The sequence below is a fragment of the Neovison vison genome, chromosome 6 (assembly GCF_020171115.1).
Source record: "Neovison vison isolate M4711 chromosome 6, ASM_NN_V1, whole genome shotgun sequence".
NCBI classification, from domain to species: domain Eukaryota; kingdom Metazoa; phylum Chordata; class Mammalia; order Carnivora; family Mustelidae; genus Neogale; species Neogale vison.
Window position 1 is genome coordinate 37,799,668 of NC_058096.1, and position 14,380 is coordinate 37,814,047.

The following is a 14,380-nucleotide window of genomic DNA, read 5'->3' on the forward strand; positions in this document are numbered from 1 at the left end:
CTCTTTTTAGGGCTTGGTCTCATGACTCTAAAATCATGGTGTGAGTCGAAACCAAAAGTTGGAGGCTAGGGACGCCTGGGTGGCTCAGTCAGTTAAGCTGCTGCCTTCGGCTCAGGTCATGATCCCAAGATCCTAGGATCGAGTCCCGCATCGGGCTCCTTGCTCAACTGGGAGCCTGCTTCTTTCTCTGCCTCTGCCTGCCTCTCTGCCTACTTGTAATCTCTGTCTGTCAAATAAAATAAATAAAATCTTTAAAACATAAAAAAATAAAACAACCCAACAGTCCAATATATTACCACATTAGAGTTGTAAATTTACCACCCCTCATTAAAAAAGGATATGATATGAAGATAGCACAAAAATGAGTTTACGCTAACCTAAGAAAACTGAAACCTAACAGGATGTTTGATATAGTAAGTAGAATGTATAATCCAGGAATACCAAAGCTCTGTATTTTATTATACACAGGTACCAACACTATACAATGAGCAGAATAACTTTAGCCATCTCGAATCATGTTAAGGGCTAAGACTACTTCTATCTCCAATATTCCATGATTTTATTAACTGACACTGTGGTGAAGTTAAATAATGTACCTCCTAATTCCAAGCACTTAGAACTCTATCTATTCTTAGCATTAAATTTGCCTTGAGAATAAAAAGACAAAAATCTTTATATATCTTAAAGTCTCCTTGTTTAGGAGACTTGACCTGTCTTTGTTTCTCCTTTCCTCTGGCAGGTATTTAAAGACTGTCATATGTATCTTTAATAGTTGGTAAGATTTTTTCTTTCTAAAGGTACTAGCTAGTTCTTATTGCAATGGACACTGCAAAAATATTGAAGATTTTCTTGTGAGCTTCCTGAAACATCTTTCTTCTTCAGTTTTCTAAAATCATTCTGTTTATGCCATTCTTGGCACTCATAATCTGACCTGTGGTATAACTACCAATCAACTTGGTTTATCTATCATTGTAGTCTATCGGGCGTGTATATCTGTCCAGCTTTTTGTTCCTTGCACCAGTCAGCAAGATGTTTTATTCAAATACTATTTTTTAATTTATTTAGGTAAGGTGTCCAGCAATGGTTTGCTTATAGGCAGTATTTTAATAGAAAATTTTTATTGCACAAACTTCAGAATTAATCATGGAATAGGTTTAAGCTTCTTAAGTGTGAAATTACAAATAGTATTAGAAATAACTGTATAACTTTAAAAAATAATGAGCATATGAATTCCATGTAGCATGTTGTAGAATATAGTAATTTATTTTAGAAATAAGATACACAAAAAACAAAAATAAACATTATGTTTGTTTTCCAAAGATTAAGTAGAATTTAGCCATCTTCTATCAGAGGAGGAGCACAGAGGATTTTAAATGTATAGAGCCTGACACATCCTTGTTTTGAGCAGAAATACTGTTTACATGTAGAATATATTAAGCTATAAAAGATTAAAGTCTTGATAAGACTCTTGATTTAAATGCTACTAAAGAGAAGAGTGTAGCCATTGTGATATAATGGCAAAGAGTATGTTTTTCTTTATCTTGTAAGGGGGAAATATAAAAAAATCGTTTTTCAGCCATGACCTAATTATGGGTAGTTTCGATGCAGAGCATGAAGACATTGTTTCATCTATCTTTGTTATACTCAACTTTCAGAAATGATGGTGGTTAATGAGTACTTGGGCTCCAACAACATTAATGGTATATTTCCTCTAGTAAATGTGAAGGCTTTTCCAGTTTCCTTATACTGTATTTAATTCTTCTCAAAGGGCTTTTTTCCCCCCTAATATGGCCCAATATTTATTTCTAAAATGTTTATCATTAATTAACTTTTTCAGCTGCCTGGGTTTTCATTTCCTTTAATACAATAGCATACATAAATAAAGTTTAAATATATGTGTGCGTGTGTGTGCATTTTTTTGTAATATATTCTTTACAACATGCAAGAGGTTCATGTTTATTTAAAATATATTGGGTGGTCACATGGAATATTCTGTAATATTTAAAGGATTCACTTAATTTTTCTCTTTCCATGATAAGAAAATATATAGCCATTGAAATGTTTTATATGCACTTACATAAAGTATAAAAATAATATAAAAAGCTTGTCTTTCTTCTAAAGAAGATATTCCATAGTTATAAAAGTGAAATATCATATAATGAATTCAGTTAAAATTTATTTTTATATAACATAAATTGTAAATCATCTGATATTGACTTTATTAATAAAATCCCAGTATTTTAGCATCATTTAGATTGATGGAGCTAATTATCTGCATTGCTGCAGTACAAAGAATGGTACCACAATTCATTTTTCTGATATATAATATACATTTGTTCTGTTTTCCATTGGTATTTTACTAGCAAAATATAGAATTTTGAAGATCGAATTTATATTAAAAGTGCTTTTTAATTTTCGAAAAAATTTTAAAGATAAATCCTTGACATAGTGATAGATATATCATAATGTTAATTTATATAAAGTTTTTAATAAATGACTTTTTAAAATTCTATGATCTGACCCACTGTGAAAGGATTCCTATAACAGCACTGGGAAGAAAAGCATAACAATAAGATTCATAGAATCATGGAGAAGAAAAACCTATGGTTTGTCTTTGGCCTGTAGCAAATCTAAAAACAGAGTTCAAGAAAACACAAGAAAGGAATCTGGGAAGAAGAATCTATTTTATCTTTTTTGTATGACCTGTGGCTCACTCCTGTTATGCCCAAAGAACTGTTGAAAATTCTGTATTTCTGATCTTCACCTAGACATTGAAACTTACCCAGAATCCTTATTTTGAGAAACACTAGAGTGTTTCTCAACACTAATCCTTTAAAATTTTATTTTATTTTTATTAATAGAAAAAATGTATTTACTTAGAAGCATTCAAAATGTTAACAAAACAGCTGCAACTTTTTTTGGCGGACTGGGATTTGGATAACAGAACAACAATTATTTTGCGTAAGCTGCTTTAGAGACAAGTGAAAATGGAAAAACTGCCATCCCCACACACGACTAATTTGTGCTGTGCACCAACAAGAACTTGCTTTACGTTTCCATGCCAGTGCCCCACCCCACACTGTCCCAGGCAAGCTTAGTGGTGACCGAAAGCCCCCCAGGACAAGGCCCTCTAAAGACATATTCCATAGTGTGTTAACTATACAGAAAAGACACTATATGGCTTAAAACAAATCTTATGCAGCTTACATTTCTTTTCTTTAAAAGGAGTGAGTTGTGCACAGTGGGGTTAAATGTTTTATAGAGAAGAGAACAAAAACTGCCCTAGAGCCAACCTATTCATCATTCTTGTCTTATCTTCCTTCTTCAGCCTCTTGTCTTCCTCCTCTTCCTTCCTTTTTCTGCCTTTTTTTTCCCCCCAGCCTTGATGACTGCCTTCCTTGCCACATCAGGCTTTCCGTTAGCTCGGCCTGCAGCAATATCCTATTTGCCCTTCGGCCTGGCAGCCTTCATTCCCTGTGGCTGCCTGTCATCGGCACATGGTACTGCGGTCTTTCTGGTTTCTTTGCAACATCGCCAATGGATGGATAGGCAGGGATGTTCCCTTTGGATTTGGGGGCGATACTCAGAAGAAAACAAGAAAAAAACAGAAGGCGGCCTCCTGGGTACAGTGGGATCCTTGAACTTCTTTCTTGTACCTCTTCAGGAGGAATATAAGTTTTCATTTCTGTTTCAGAACAGGGCTTGTCTGCCTTTGTCATGTCTTCAAGTTTTCCTTTCTCTTCAGCAGACGTGGTCTTCCACCCCTCGGAGCATTCCTTAGAACACTCAGAGAGGTTCACTGAAGCATCTGGGTGCTTCCTGTGCTCCTCTCAGCAAGTTTGCACAAACGGTGCATATGGTGACATTTTGCCACTTGGCTTCTTAGCATTTCCATTGCCCAAGTTTAATTATTTTCCTCAGTGAGGCACAGAGTCGCCCAGTGCACGTCCTGCTTGCACTTGCCAGGCACAGTCTCTATGGAGCTCAGTGTACTGTGCAGACAGAGAGCAGGAGCCAGACACAGCCTCAAAACATTTTATTATTTTTTTAAATTATTTATTTATTTTTAAGATTCTGTTTATTTGAGAGAGAGACAGAGTGAGCAAGAGATAGAATACAAGCAGGTAGAGTGGCATAGGGAGGGAGAAGCAAACTCCTCACTGAGCTGGGAGCCCAAGGAGGGGCAGGGTCCAGGACCCCAGGGTCATGACCTGAGCTGAATACAGATGCCCAACTGACTGAGCCATCCAGGCATCCCCAGAACATTTTATTTTAAAGGAAAAGAAACATAACCCACCATTGTTAGGATTTTACGAGAGCCAAGAAGTCATATCTTTCGAAGTAAGGAGTTGTAATTGCTTTTATTAAATAAAGGCTACATTTTTATCATGTAAATGTTTACTTTGAGGCTATTTCATTAAGGTAGTAAATAAAATTTGTAGTCAACTAAATGCTTTTTAAAATATGTATTATTACTTTCATTATAAATAGGCTTAATGGCAGAGTTTCTGGTATCTATGTATTCTGTGTAGTTACTTGTTGCTGCTTAGTAAGGTATCCCAAAATACTGACTTTCTTACGCAGTTTCTGAGGTTCAGTGGTCTGGGAGAAGATTTGCTGGCTGGTTTTGGCTCAGGGACTCATGCGATTACAGATGCTCTAGTCATCTCGAGGCTCAAGTGGTGCTTTCAAGCTTGTTCATATGGTTGACGAGAGGCTTCAGTCAGTCATAGGCCTAAGATCCTCACTGGTGTTTGGCTGGAAGCTTCAGTTCCTGATCATGTAGACTTTGCTCAGGACTGCCTACAAATGGAGCGGCTTGCTTCTCCCAGAGCTAAGAGAGGAAGAATGAATGAGTATGTGTGAGACAGGAGCCATTGTCTTTATGAGTTAATATAGGAGATGACACACTTTCACCTCAGCTCTGTGCTACTAGTCACACAGCACAACTCTGGTACAGTCTGGATGTTTCCATGAAGATGTGAATACCAGACACTGGGAATCACTTGGAGGCATTTTGGGGCCTGCTTCGCATGTTCTGTTTCTTTTTATGTTTACTTCTTAGAAACATAAAATCAGCTTTTGTGATTTTTCATAGAGAAGGTTTAATAGTTTGATAATATATACTTCCTTTATTTTTTAAAGTCTTTTATCATCGCATTACATTTTTATATTATACTATATATACATATCTATATATGTGTCTGTGTATATATATATATAGAGAGAGAGAGAGAGATAATTTTATGTAGCTTTATATTGTCTTACTTAAACCAGAAAATATATTTGGCAGTTAGTTTCTATGGTTGAACTATGCACTGGAAATCCATGGCTCTGTTGAAAACTAAGTTGACAAGTTATAATTTACTAAAATTTTATTTCCTTATTTTTTCGCTAGCTGAAAACTTACTAACCATCATATGATATTTCCTCAGAATGAATTTGCTTCATGATTATCTAACTCCATGCAAGTTTTAACTGCATTCCAATCAGCCCCATATATACTCTCAAGCATATATATTTAGACACTTTGGCATTTCAATTATTTCTAAAACAGTACCTTACCTTGAATGCTCTTCTGGATAAATGAACTTCTTTTTGAGAGTAAGATACTGTACTAAGCACTTGAGGAATACAAAGATGATCATTATAATGCCTGTCCACAAGAAACTTTTAGCTTCTTAGGGAAAAATAAATTCATGGGAAGATTCTATTATTTGGTTGAAGTAACATACATCATAAAGGAAGTAAGTGCAAAGAAAGTGCTTTGTGAGTTCAAGGAAGAAGCTTTTCAAATGGCCTTTGGCAAGGAGAGGAAAAAATTTTGCATTCAAGCTGCTTTGAGCTAGGTCTTACAGGATGATTAAGGTTTCCGAAGGAATGAACTAAAATGGAATTTCCCAAGTAGAGAGTGTAGACCCAGCAGGAGTGGGAAGGTCTAGAGCATATTTGGGGAACGCACAATTATCTTGCTTGACTGAAACTCACCAAGTAGATACGATATGATTACAAAGGGATCTCTGAGGGGTGTCCTGGTGGCTTAGTTGGTTAAGCATCTGCCTTTGGCTCAGGTCATGATCTCAGGGTCCTGGGATGAGCCTGGCACTGGGCTTCCTGCTCACCAGAGAGTCTGCTTCTCCCTCTCTCTCTTCCCCTCCCCCACTGGTGCTTGCTTTCTCTCAAATAAAGAATAAAATCTTAAACACATACATACACACACACACACACACACACACAAAACAAAGGCATATCTGAGAGTATTGGGAATGATTTTAAACACTAGTATGAGAGGTTAATTCTTAATTTGGGAGGAACAGAGATAAATTTCAAACAAGAAATGCAGGAACAGAGATGTGCTTAATTAATCTAGGAGCAAATAAATGGATTACAATAGGGAAAGATGGGTGAAAATTCCTTAGGCAAAAAAAAAAAGTCCAGAAGGATATAAAGTAACTGTCAGTAGACCAGATTTTCTCCTATGCTATAAGCATATTACAATGAGGGCCTAACTTCTGGGAAGAAGGAAGCTGAAGTGAGAAATATATGGAGACACTAATTACATGAATAAATGTATTTTTTAATATGCAAAGATAAGTAAATATATACATATATATATTTTTTCCAAATATGACTAAACATTTGGGACAATTGGAAAAGAGGGAAATAAGGAGAGAACCTGGCTTTTAATATGTAATTATGAAGTTGAATTTTAGTCCAACAGATGCAGAATTTGATATATTTGCACATTTTAAACACAAGTAAACACCTGTCAGTCTGTATTTCAAGAAAAACTTGGAACTAGAGCCAAAGACTACAGTTTTGAACAGAGGTAAAATTAGGGTAAGTACCGGGGCACCTGAGTGGCTCAGTGGGTTAAGCCTCTGCCTTCCGCTTAGGTCATGATCTCAGGTCCTGGGATCGAGCCCCACATCGGGCTCTCTGCTCAGCAGGGAGCCTGCTTCCCCCTCTGTTTCTGCCTGCCTCTCTGCTTACTTGTGATCTCTCTCTCACTCTGTCAAATAAATAAGAAAATCTTCAAAAAAAATTAGGGTAAGTAGTAATATAAATAGGTAAGACATTTGAGTGGAAAGGCACTATAGTGTGAGGAGGTTAAGTTCAATGACTTACCAGGAGGATGGGACAACAAATGAGATCCACCAAATAGTGAGACGGATCATCAAATAAACATATTTTTTTTAAATGATATACCTAAAATTTAAAGCATTTGAAGGAGCAGGCAATTAGCAACTTGTGATGCTACAGAGAATTTTTGAAGGTGGACAAATTAAAAAAGAAAGACATTACATCTAATTATCTAAAAGCACTTTGTAAAGAAATAATGAAAGGAAATGAATATGTACATGTTCTCACTGTAGTCATTGTTTTTCATTGTGTGTATGTGTTTATTTGTATACAGATATTAATATATCTGTGCGTGTGTGTGTGTGTGTGTGTGTGTGTGTGTGTGTGTGTATGTAAGTGCCATTACAGAATAAGGAAAGGAAACAGCTTATGGAAGAGTGTGGTGTTTGGTACAAGAAGTGGTGAGTTTATTCTTAGGTGTGGTATTTAACTTTGTGTCATGAGAGGAAAATAAGTGACAACTTTAAGTCACTTAGAGTTTTAATTGTCTAAAATGGAGGAAATGATACTACCTGCCCATTAAGCCTATTGAGAGCAGTAAATAAACTTAAGGATAATTTGAAGTTTCTAGGGTGACCTAACTTAGAACAGTGTATTATTAATGAAGAATGGCCCTTACATATCTCCTGTGTGTGCCATCTCTTATGGCAAGAACAAGTGGCAAATAACATTCACTTCCAATATTATTTAATAACCATAAGTTACATCTTCTAATAAGGGTTCACTCACTGATAAAACAAACAACTCCCAAATCTCAATGATTTAACACAATGAAGTTCAGTGCTTGCTTCATAGTTTGATAAGGTTCATAAAACCCTTCTCCACACAGTAATTCAGGACCCTAGCCTGTCCCTGTTTTATGGATCAGTGATCATTTGGCTTTAAGATCACTGTGTCTATTGTTACCTGCCAGTGATAAAAAGGAAAGACCATTGGGAAGGTGCATTGGATACTTAAGTGCCTGGCTCAGAAATGCACACATCATTCCATTGGCTAGAGCTAGTCACATGGACCAGTGTAGCCACAAAGGCACTAGGAAGGGTAGTTTCTGGCTAAAATATGGTTAAAGACAAGGAAGATGAAACTTAGATGGTCAGTATAGAGGGACCAGCCCTTCTGGTTTGCCCAAAAGTTTCCCAGTGTTAGCACTGAAAGCTCTGCATCCTGGGAATGCCCTCAGTCCTGAGCAAACCAGGACATTTGGCTGTCCTAGCACCATCAACAATCAATGCCAGAAGCTTCAATAATATGCCTTACTAATATAAACTTAAATTTTATAGTGAAGAAACAAGAATAGCAATAAGAACTCCAGGGTATTATCTAGGTATTATTCCCCTCTAACCCAGGGAATAAGTAGAACAGAAGCCACTGTTCCCATCAACTTCACTAACTGAAGGCCAACAATGTGCCAAGCAAAGTCTGTTATTGCTAAGAGATGAGACATGTAAAGTGAACAAAATACTCCATTTACAGTGTGGAGCTTGAGGCTCAGGAGGGTTAACTTACCAGTCTAAAATTCATCCTAGTAAGATTCTAAAAGAGCTGTAAGTGCCAAGTTTCTTTCTTTTCCTTCAGGTCACTGGTCTTACCAGATAATACAAACATACACATACACACACATGTATTAAGTATATTTGAAATGATATGCACTCCTAACAATACTGTTTAAATTGTGTACAGATGTAATCATTTCCCAAATAGCGATAACATACTTAATTAACCACTGAGGTTTGAACTACAATTTATTTTCTAGGATTGTTCATTTTTTTCTTCTGTTAATAATAGATTGGAGATGGGTTTAATAGAAATTAATATATAATATAAAAACTGATGTGTTTAGGACTAACATGAAACTAAGTAATTGATGCTTTAAAATATCAAGATTGTTATGCCAATCAGATCCTACTTATATTGCCTGGTGGTTTTAGTAAGAGATATTTCAAGTTCCTATTGAAAAGAGTAGATGCCATCCAGTATAGCTCTTTAATAAAGTTTAGATATTTTTTATAGACATTTGCTATAAAATTAGAAAAGAAATTCTTTGGCTGCTTAGATCAGAGTTTCCAAACAGTAATTATGGAAGAATTTAAAAATTAAGATAGGTACCCAAACATCAGCAACAAGTCATGAGGTATAATGAATATATCAATCAAATTTGGAGTAAAGTGGTATTATACATATGTTCATATATGTAAAAAACAATTTCATTTTATTAGTGATTTATACTTTACAAATGAATGAAACAGAAGTATAAAAAATCTGATTAATAATAAAAATACAAAGTAATGAAAATAATGAGAAATAACTTTCATTTGGCCTTTTTGTTTATAATAGCTTAAAATCACTTAACATGCCTCTTTCACATATTAAACTAATATTAAGCATGAGGTTGACAAATCAAGTAGACCATCATGTGTATGTACGTGTGTGTATGCAAATGTAATGTATGTGTGTGTATATATGTTCAAATGCATTTTATTGTCATCACAGCATAATATAAAATTCTATTTCCATAGTGATTTTGTAGTAGATGGGAAAATTAGAACTGTACATTTTGGGTCCTTCTCAGATCATTCAAGAATTCATCTTGTATTTTTTTTAATTTATTTAGAAACAAAGCTGCTTATATCATCTTCACAGTGAAATAGTCCAAATTTTGTTTTTTTTTCTGTTTCTATTATACTTTGAAAAGCATTGGATTTTACTTTTCGTTTTCAACATGGATTGCCAGTTTGTTGGTAAATGCTTCAGATACATCAATGATCAAAAGTAACAAGTTAGTGCATTGGGTGATTTTGCAGGCCACATCTTGGAATTTATCAAGAATGGAACCATTTCTGAAAAGGATAAACATTATGGAATAAGCCTAGCTTTAGAAATATGAATAAATTTTTATCTCTTCTCGTATTTAAAATATGCTATGGAGGAAAATATTGCTAGCACTTCTTTATGTCATGTTTCTGAAGTACCTATTATGATCTCACAGAACTCGATTTGGAAATTGCTAGTGGAATTATGTTGTCTCAATAGAGACGTAACACCCCCATCTCTTCTACCATGTCTTCCCGTGCAGTGACTAATGCATTCTAACATGCATACCATTCCAATAAAAATCCTGTGTATTTCTGTCAATGTCGCTAAACTACTAACAGAGGGAACAAAATGATATAAGAACAGAATGGCTTAAACACCACGGGTTTATAGAAGTTTTTGGATAAAAAGGAGGCAGGGAGGGCAGCCTGACCCGACAGCCTCAGAAATAATGCCAGAATAACATTGTCTTCTATATTTGTTCAATGGAATTCCCTTGAGAGCACTCAGCTTTCCTATATTCTCAAATGCAAATGTTCTAAGCATCTTTGGCCTTTAACACATATTTTACCTTGAATATTCATGTCAATATTTACAACGTGGGTATACATTATGCTTGTAACTTCAGGGCCTATGGTGACTGTAGTATAGTCCTGCTTTGTAGAGCCCCATGAGGAGTGGTCCTCTTTGGGTCTTTCTTATTTACCCAGCAGTCTTTATTCAAGAGCAAAGGTAGAGATTCTGCTCCTTCAGAGAAGAGTTTTGTTATTTACTTCTCAAACTCTACCAATAAATTGCTTTTACACGTCATCTTTACTAAATTCTTGACCTGAACTTTCCAAATCACTCGTTCTCTCTCTTCTGACATTGCATGTTGTGTATACCCCTATTAGAATTGTTGCCACACAACACTGAAATTCTAATGTGCTTTTGTCTCAAGGTTCTTTGAATTCTGTTAAGGCAGATGTCATGTCTTATCTACTGATGTATATTCATCTATGTCTACATCATGTAATAGAGACACAATAAATACCTGTTGAAAAAATGAATACAATAACAAAAGAATTGACTTCATTTGGTTTTATCTTAGTCCTAAATACGCTGCACCATTAAGACACCTGAAGTGTTATTTTAGACTCCCTTATGTTATTATATTGTATGAAACTTATTTGAATCCCACATTTCTTCAAATATCTGTTATAGAAATCATCCTAGCAGTTATGCTTTAAATTACCTATTTATAAGATTAGTGTGTTAGTCTATATGGAACAGCAAAGCCCATTCAATTGCCTAAATGCTTTCACAATAATTCATAACACAAAGCTAGTGTTTCTACTAAAAAAGACTTTTGAACTAAGTGACATTAATTTGGAAGAGAATCCCAGAATTGTTTGATTTTAAAATGGACTCAGATCAGATTCTAGAAACAGAATCATACTGAAGATTTAACTTAGTGTTGTTGCTCTTGTGGTTTTCTTATTTGTTTTATATATATATATATATATGTATATATATGTATATATATATGTATATATATACATATATATACATATATATATATATATATTTTAATCCTGTTGCAGCTAGGAAACCCTCCATACCATTTGTGCTTATTACCTCAGTAGGATTGGGTTGTGGGGTATTTTTTCCTTTTAATGTGTCTGCTATTTTATCAAACATGCTTTTTATTTGAAATTTCTCAGGCAGTTTTTCTCTTTCTTCTCTTCCTGAAACAGGGTTGTATAGATTGCACCAATTTTATGCTGTGGGTTTTTTTTTTTCACTGCCCTATCAGTTTTCCCAGTAGGTTTATTACTAGTTGTATAGATTGGATTTCTTGTTTCATGAGTCCAGAAGGAAAAGATTTCAGCCTCTATCTCTCTACTTGAAATGGATTTTTTTTAAATTCAAACCATCATTTCATTCAAACAAAGAATATAAAGCATCTGTTACTATTTAGAATAATAACTGTTATAGCCTCAAACACTAGAAGTGGCATAGATTAATATTTTAACATAGAATAAGTGGCAGTCACTCCTAAATAAAATACACATGCAAATAGTATTCCTTGCTCTTTTGATTATTGATTTTTGTATTATTGATTTTTATCATCACTTTTTCTTAATTTAGTGTTCTATATTTTAAAATTAGATGCTTGAAATAGTTGACTTCTATTTCATTGTACTTATTTTTCTATGTGCTTAACAATATCTTCATGGTCCAGAATAGATAATTTATTATCCAAGTTAATCAATGAGAATTTGGAATTTTCTCCTCTAATTAGATAATACACACATAGTGATATTTTCATTAATTTCCTCATATGATTTTCAAATGGGAAATAAATTAATTTGTCTTATTTTTGGGGGCTAAATACAAAGGTACCAAAAATACATTCACTTTCACCAACTATAGCACCTTTCAAACTTTAGTGATTCAAAAGTACAGAACTGAAGTGTTCCGTTGATACAATGAGTAAACACATTTTTGTCTTCTGATTGAGAGCTATAAATATCTTACAAATTATATGTCATCAAAGGAAAAATGCAAATAACAGTATCCATCATTTAATGACATCACTGGGAGCACATTGTCCTGTTCCTTCTTTCAATTCATCTTCAGGTAGATTCTTTGTAGTGAGTCATATTACTCTAACAATTTTACAGACTTGGAAAAGAGAATCTTGGAGAATTTAAGCTCAGTTGTTCAAAATAACATAGCTAGTCTAGGAGTCAGCATTCAGAATCTAGGCCTGTCTAGTTCTAGAGCCTGCCCCCTAAACCATTATCCTTTATTGCCTTTGCAATGACTGTTAGTAAGTTCTTACAACTTCTGATGGTGCATAGGGTGACTATGGCTTGTATGCAAATATTCCACTTTACCATCTGATCAAAACTAAATTGATATTATACCCTAATCCACATAACAAAATATATAAATCAATTTATAAAACCATTTGTGAGATGTTGATAAGTCTATAGTTGGTTATAATGAGGGACACTGTTACAGTAGTATAGTTTTTTTTTCTTTTTTAACTGTTTACTGACACAGAGAGTTATGAATGGAAATACATAAACTAATCCATTGTTTTAAAAACACTAAAAATTTAAACAATGAAGTAAATGAAGGTATTTCTGAATTCCCATGCACATAGATATTTATGTGATTCTGAGAGGATATATTGGTTAATATGTGACATGTAATAATAAGCTTATTCAAAAAGCATATATATATTCAAGGAAAGATTAAATCCAATGATTGAGTTGAGGCATGACTATGTTTTGGTTGAAGTTTTCTTCTTGTTTGTTATGTCATTAAATATAAATCTAGGTAAGTATCATTCCGCCTTGAAACAATATATTTAAGCCAGGTTTGTCTATAGCTAATTAAAATGAACTTACTCTGTCGTTTGAGACAGAAGGAAATATATCACTTAATATTCCTTATTCAGTTCATCTTTTTGAGAGCACAAAAATTCAGTGATCTGTAATACCAAGAAGTAATTTTGTCCAAGCGAAACAAGGTTCTTTTGTGTTTTCAGTGTGTCAGTTAAAATTATTTTTGGTTATGTTATTTGGAATATAACTTCTGACTATGTTCTTAAGGTTTTTGGCAGGTTAACTGAGGTCATGTGAATGTACAAATAATCAAAAAAACCTGCTTATTCAAATGTCAAAATGATGGAAAGTTTGAACATACACTTTAAGAATAGATTCATCTAGGGGTGCCTGGGTGGCTCAGTGGCTTAAGCCGCTGCCTTCGGCTCAGGTCATGATCTCAGGGTCCTGGGATCGAGTCCCGCATCGGGCTCTCTGTTTGGCAGGGAGCCTGCTTCCCTCTCTCTCTCTGCCTGCCTCTCCATCTACTTGTGATTTCTCTCTGTCAAATAAATAAATAAAATCTTAAAAAAAAAAAAAAAAAAAGAATAGATTCATCTAGGAGTGCCTGGATGGCTCAGTTGGTTAAGTGTATGGCTCTTGATTTTGGCTCAGGTTATGATCTCAGGGTTGTGAGATCAAGCCCTGTGTTGAGCTCCATGGGGGCACAGGGCCTAGTTGGGATTCTCTTTCATAAATAAATAAATAAACAAACAAACAAACAAATAAAATGTTAAAAAAAAGAAAAAAATGGATTAGTTCAAATTCAAAGATGTCATATTCTTCACTCTGTAGGGTCATTTATTCTCTTTTCAAGTAAACTTTAGGAAATTTTGTCCATTTTTCAACAAAATATAGCTGACTTAATAAGATTTATTACTTCAATCTGACAACTTGGGCTTGCTAGATTTTTCTCTAGTCATTGACCATTCATATGTCCTCTCCTACTTGTCAATGAATATTCACAAACATTGAACAATGCAGTTAATAATATCAAAGTGAATGTAGTGGTGCATTTGAGCTTAATCATATTATTATCATGTATTATT

The 14,380-nt window shown here is 34.5% G+C and overlaps 1 protein-coding gene and 1 pseudogene across 3 annotated transcripts in view; one reads left to right on the top strand and one right to left on the bottom strand.

Moving 5' to 3' along the window:
* The window catches only part of CADM2 (cell adhesion molecule 2), a 1,078,599-nt gene that overhangs the window by 51,167 nt on the left and 1,013,052 nt on the right, over positions 1–14,380 (top strand). The gene's annotated exons all lie outside the window — the stretch shown is intronic.
* LOC122908393 lies at positions 3,257–3,908 on the bottom strand (annotated as a pseudogene).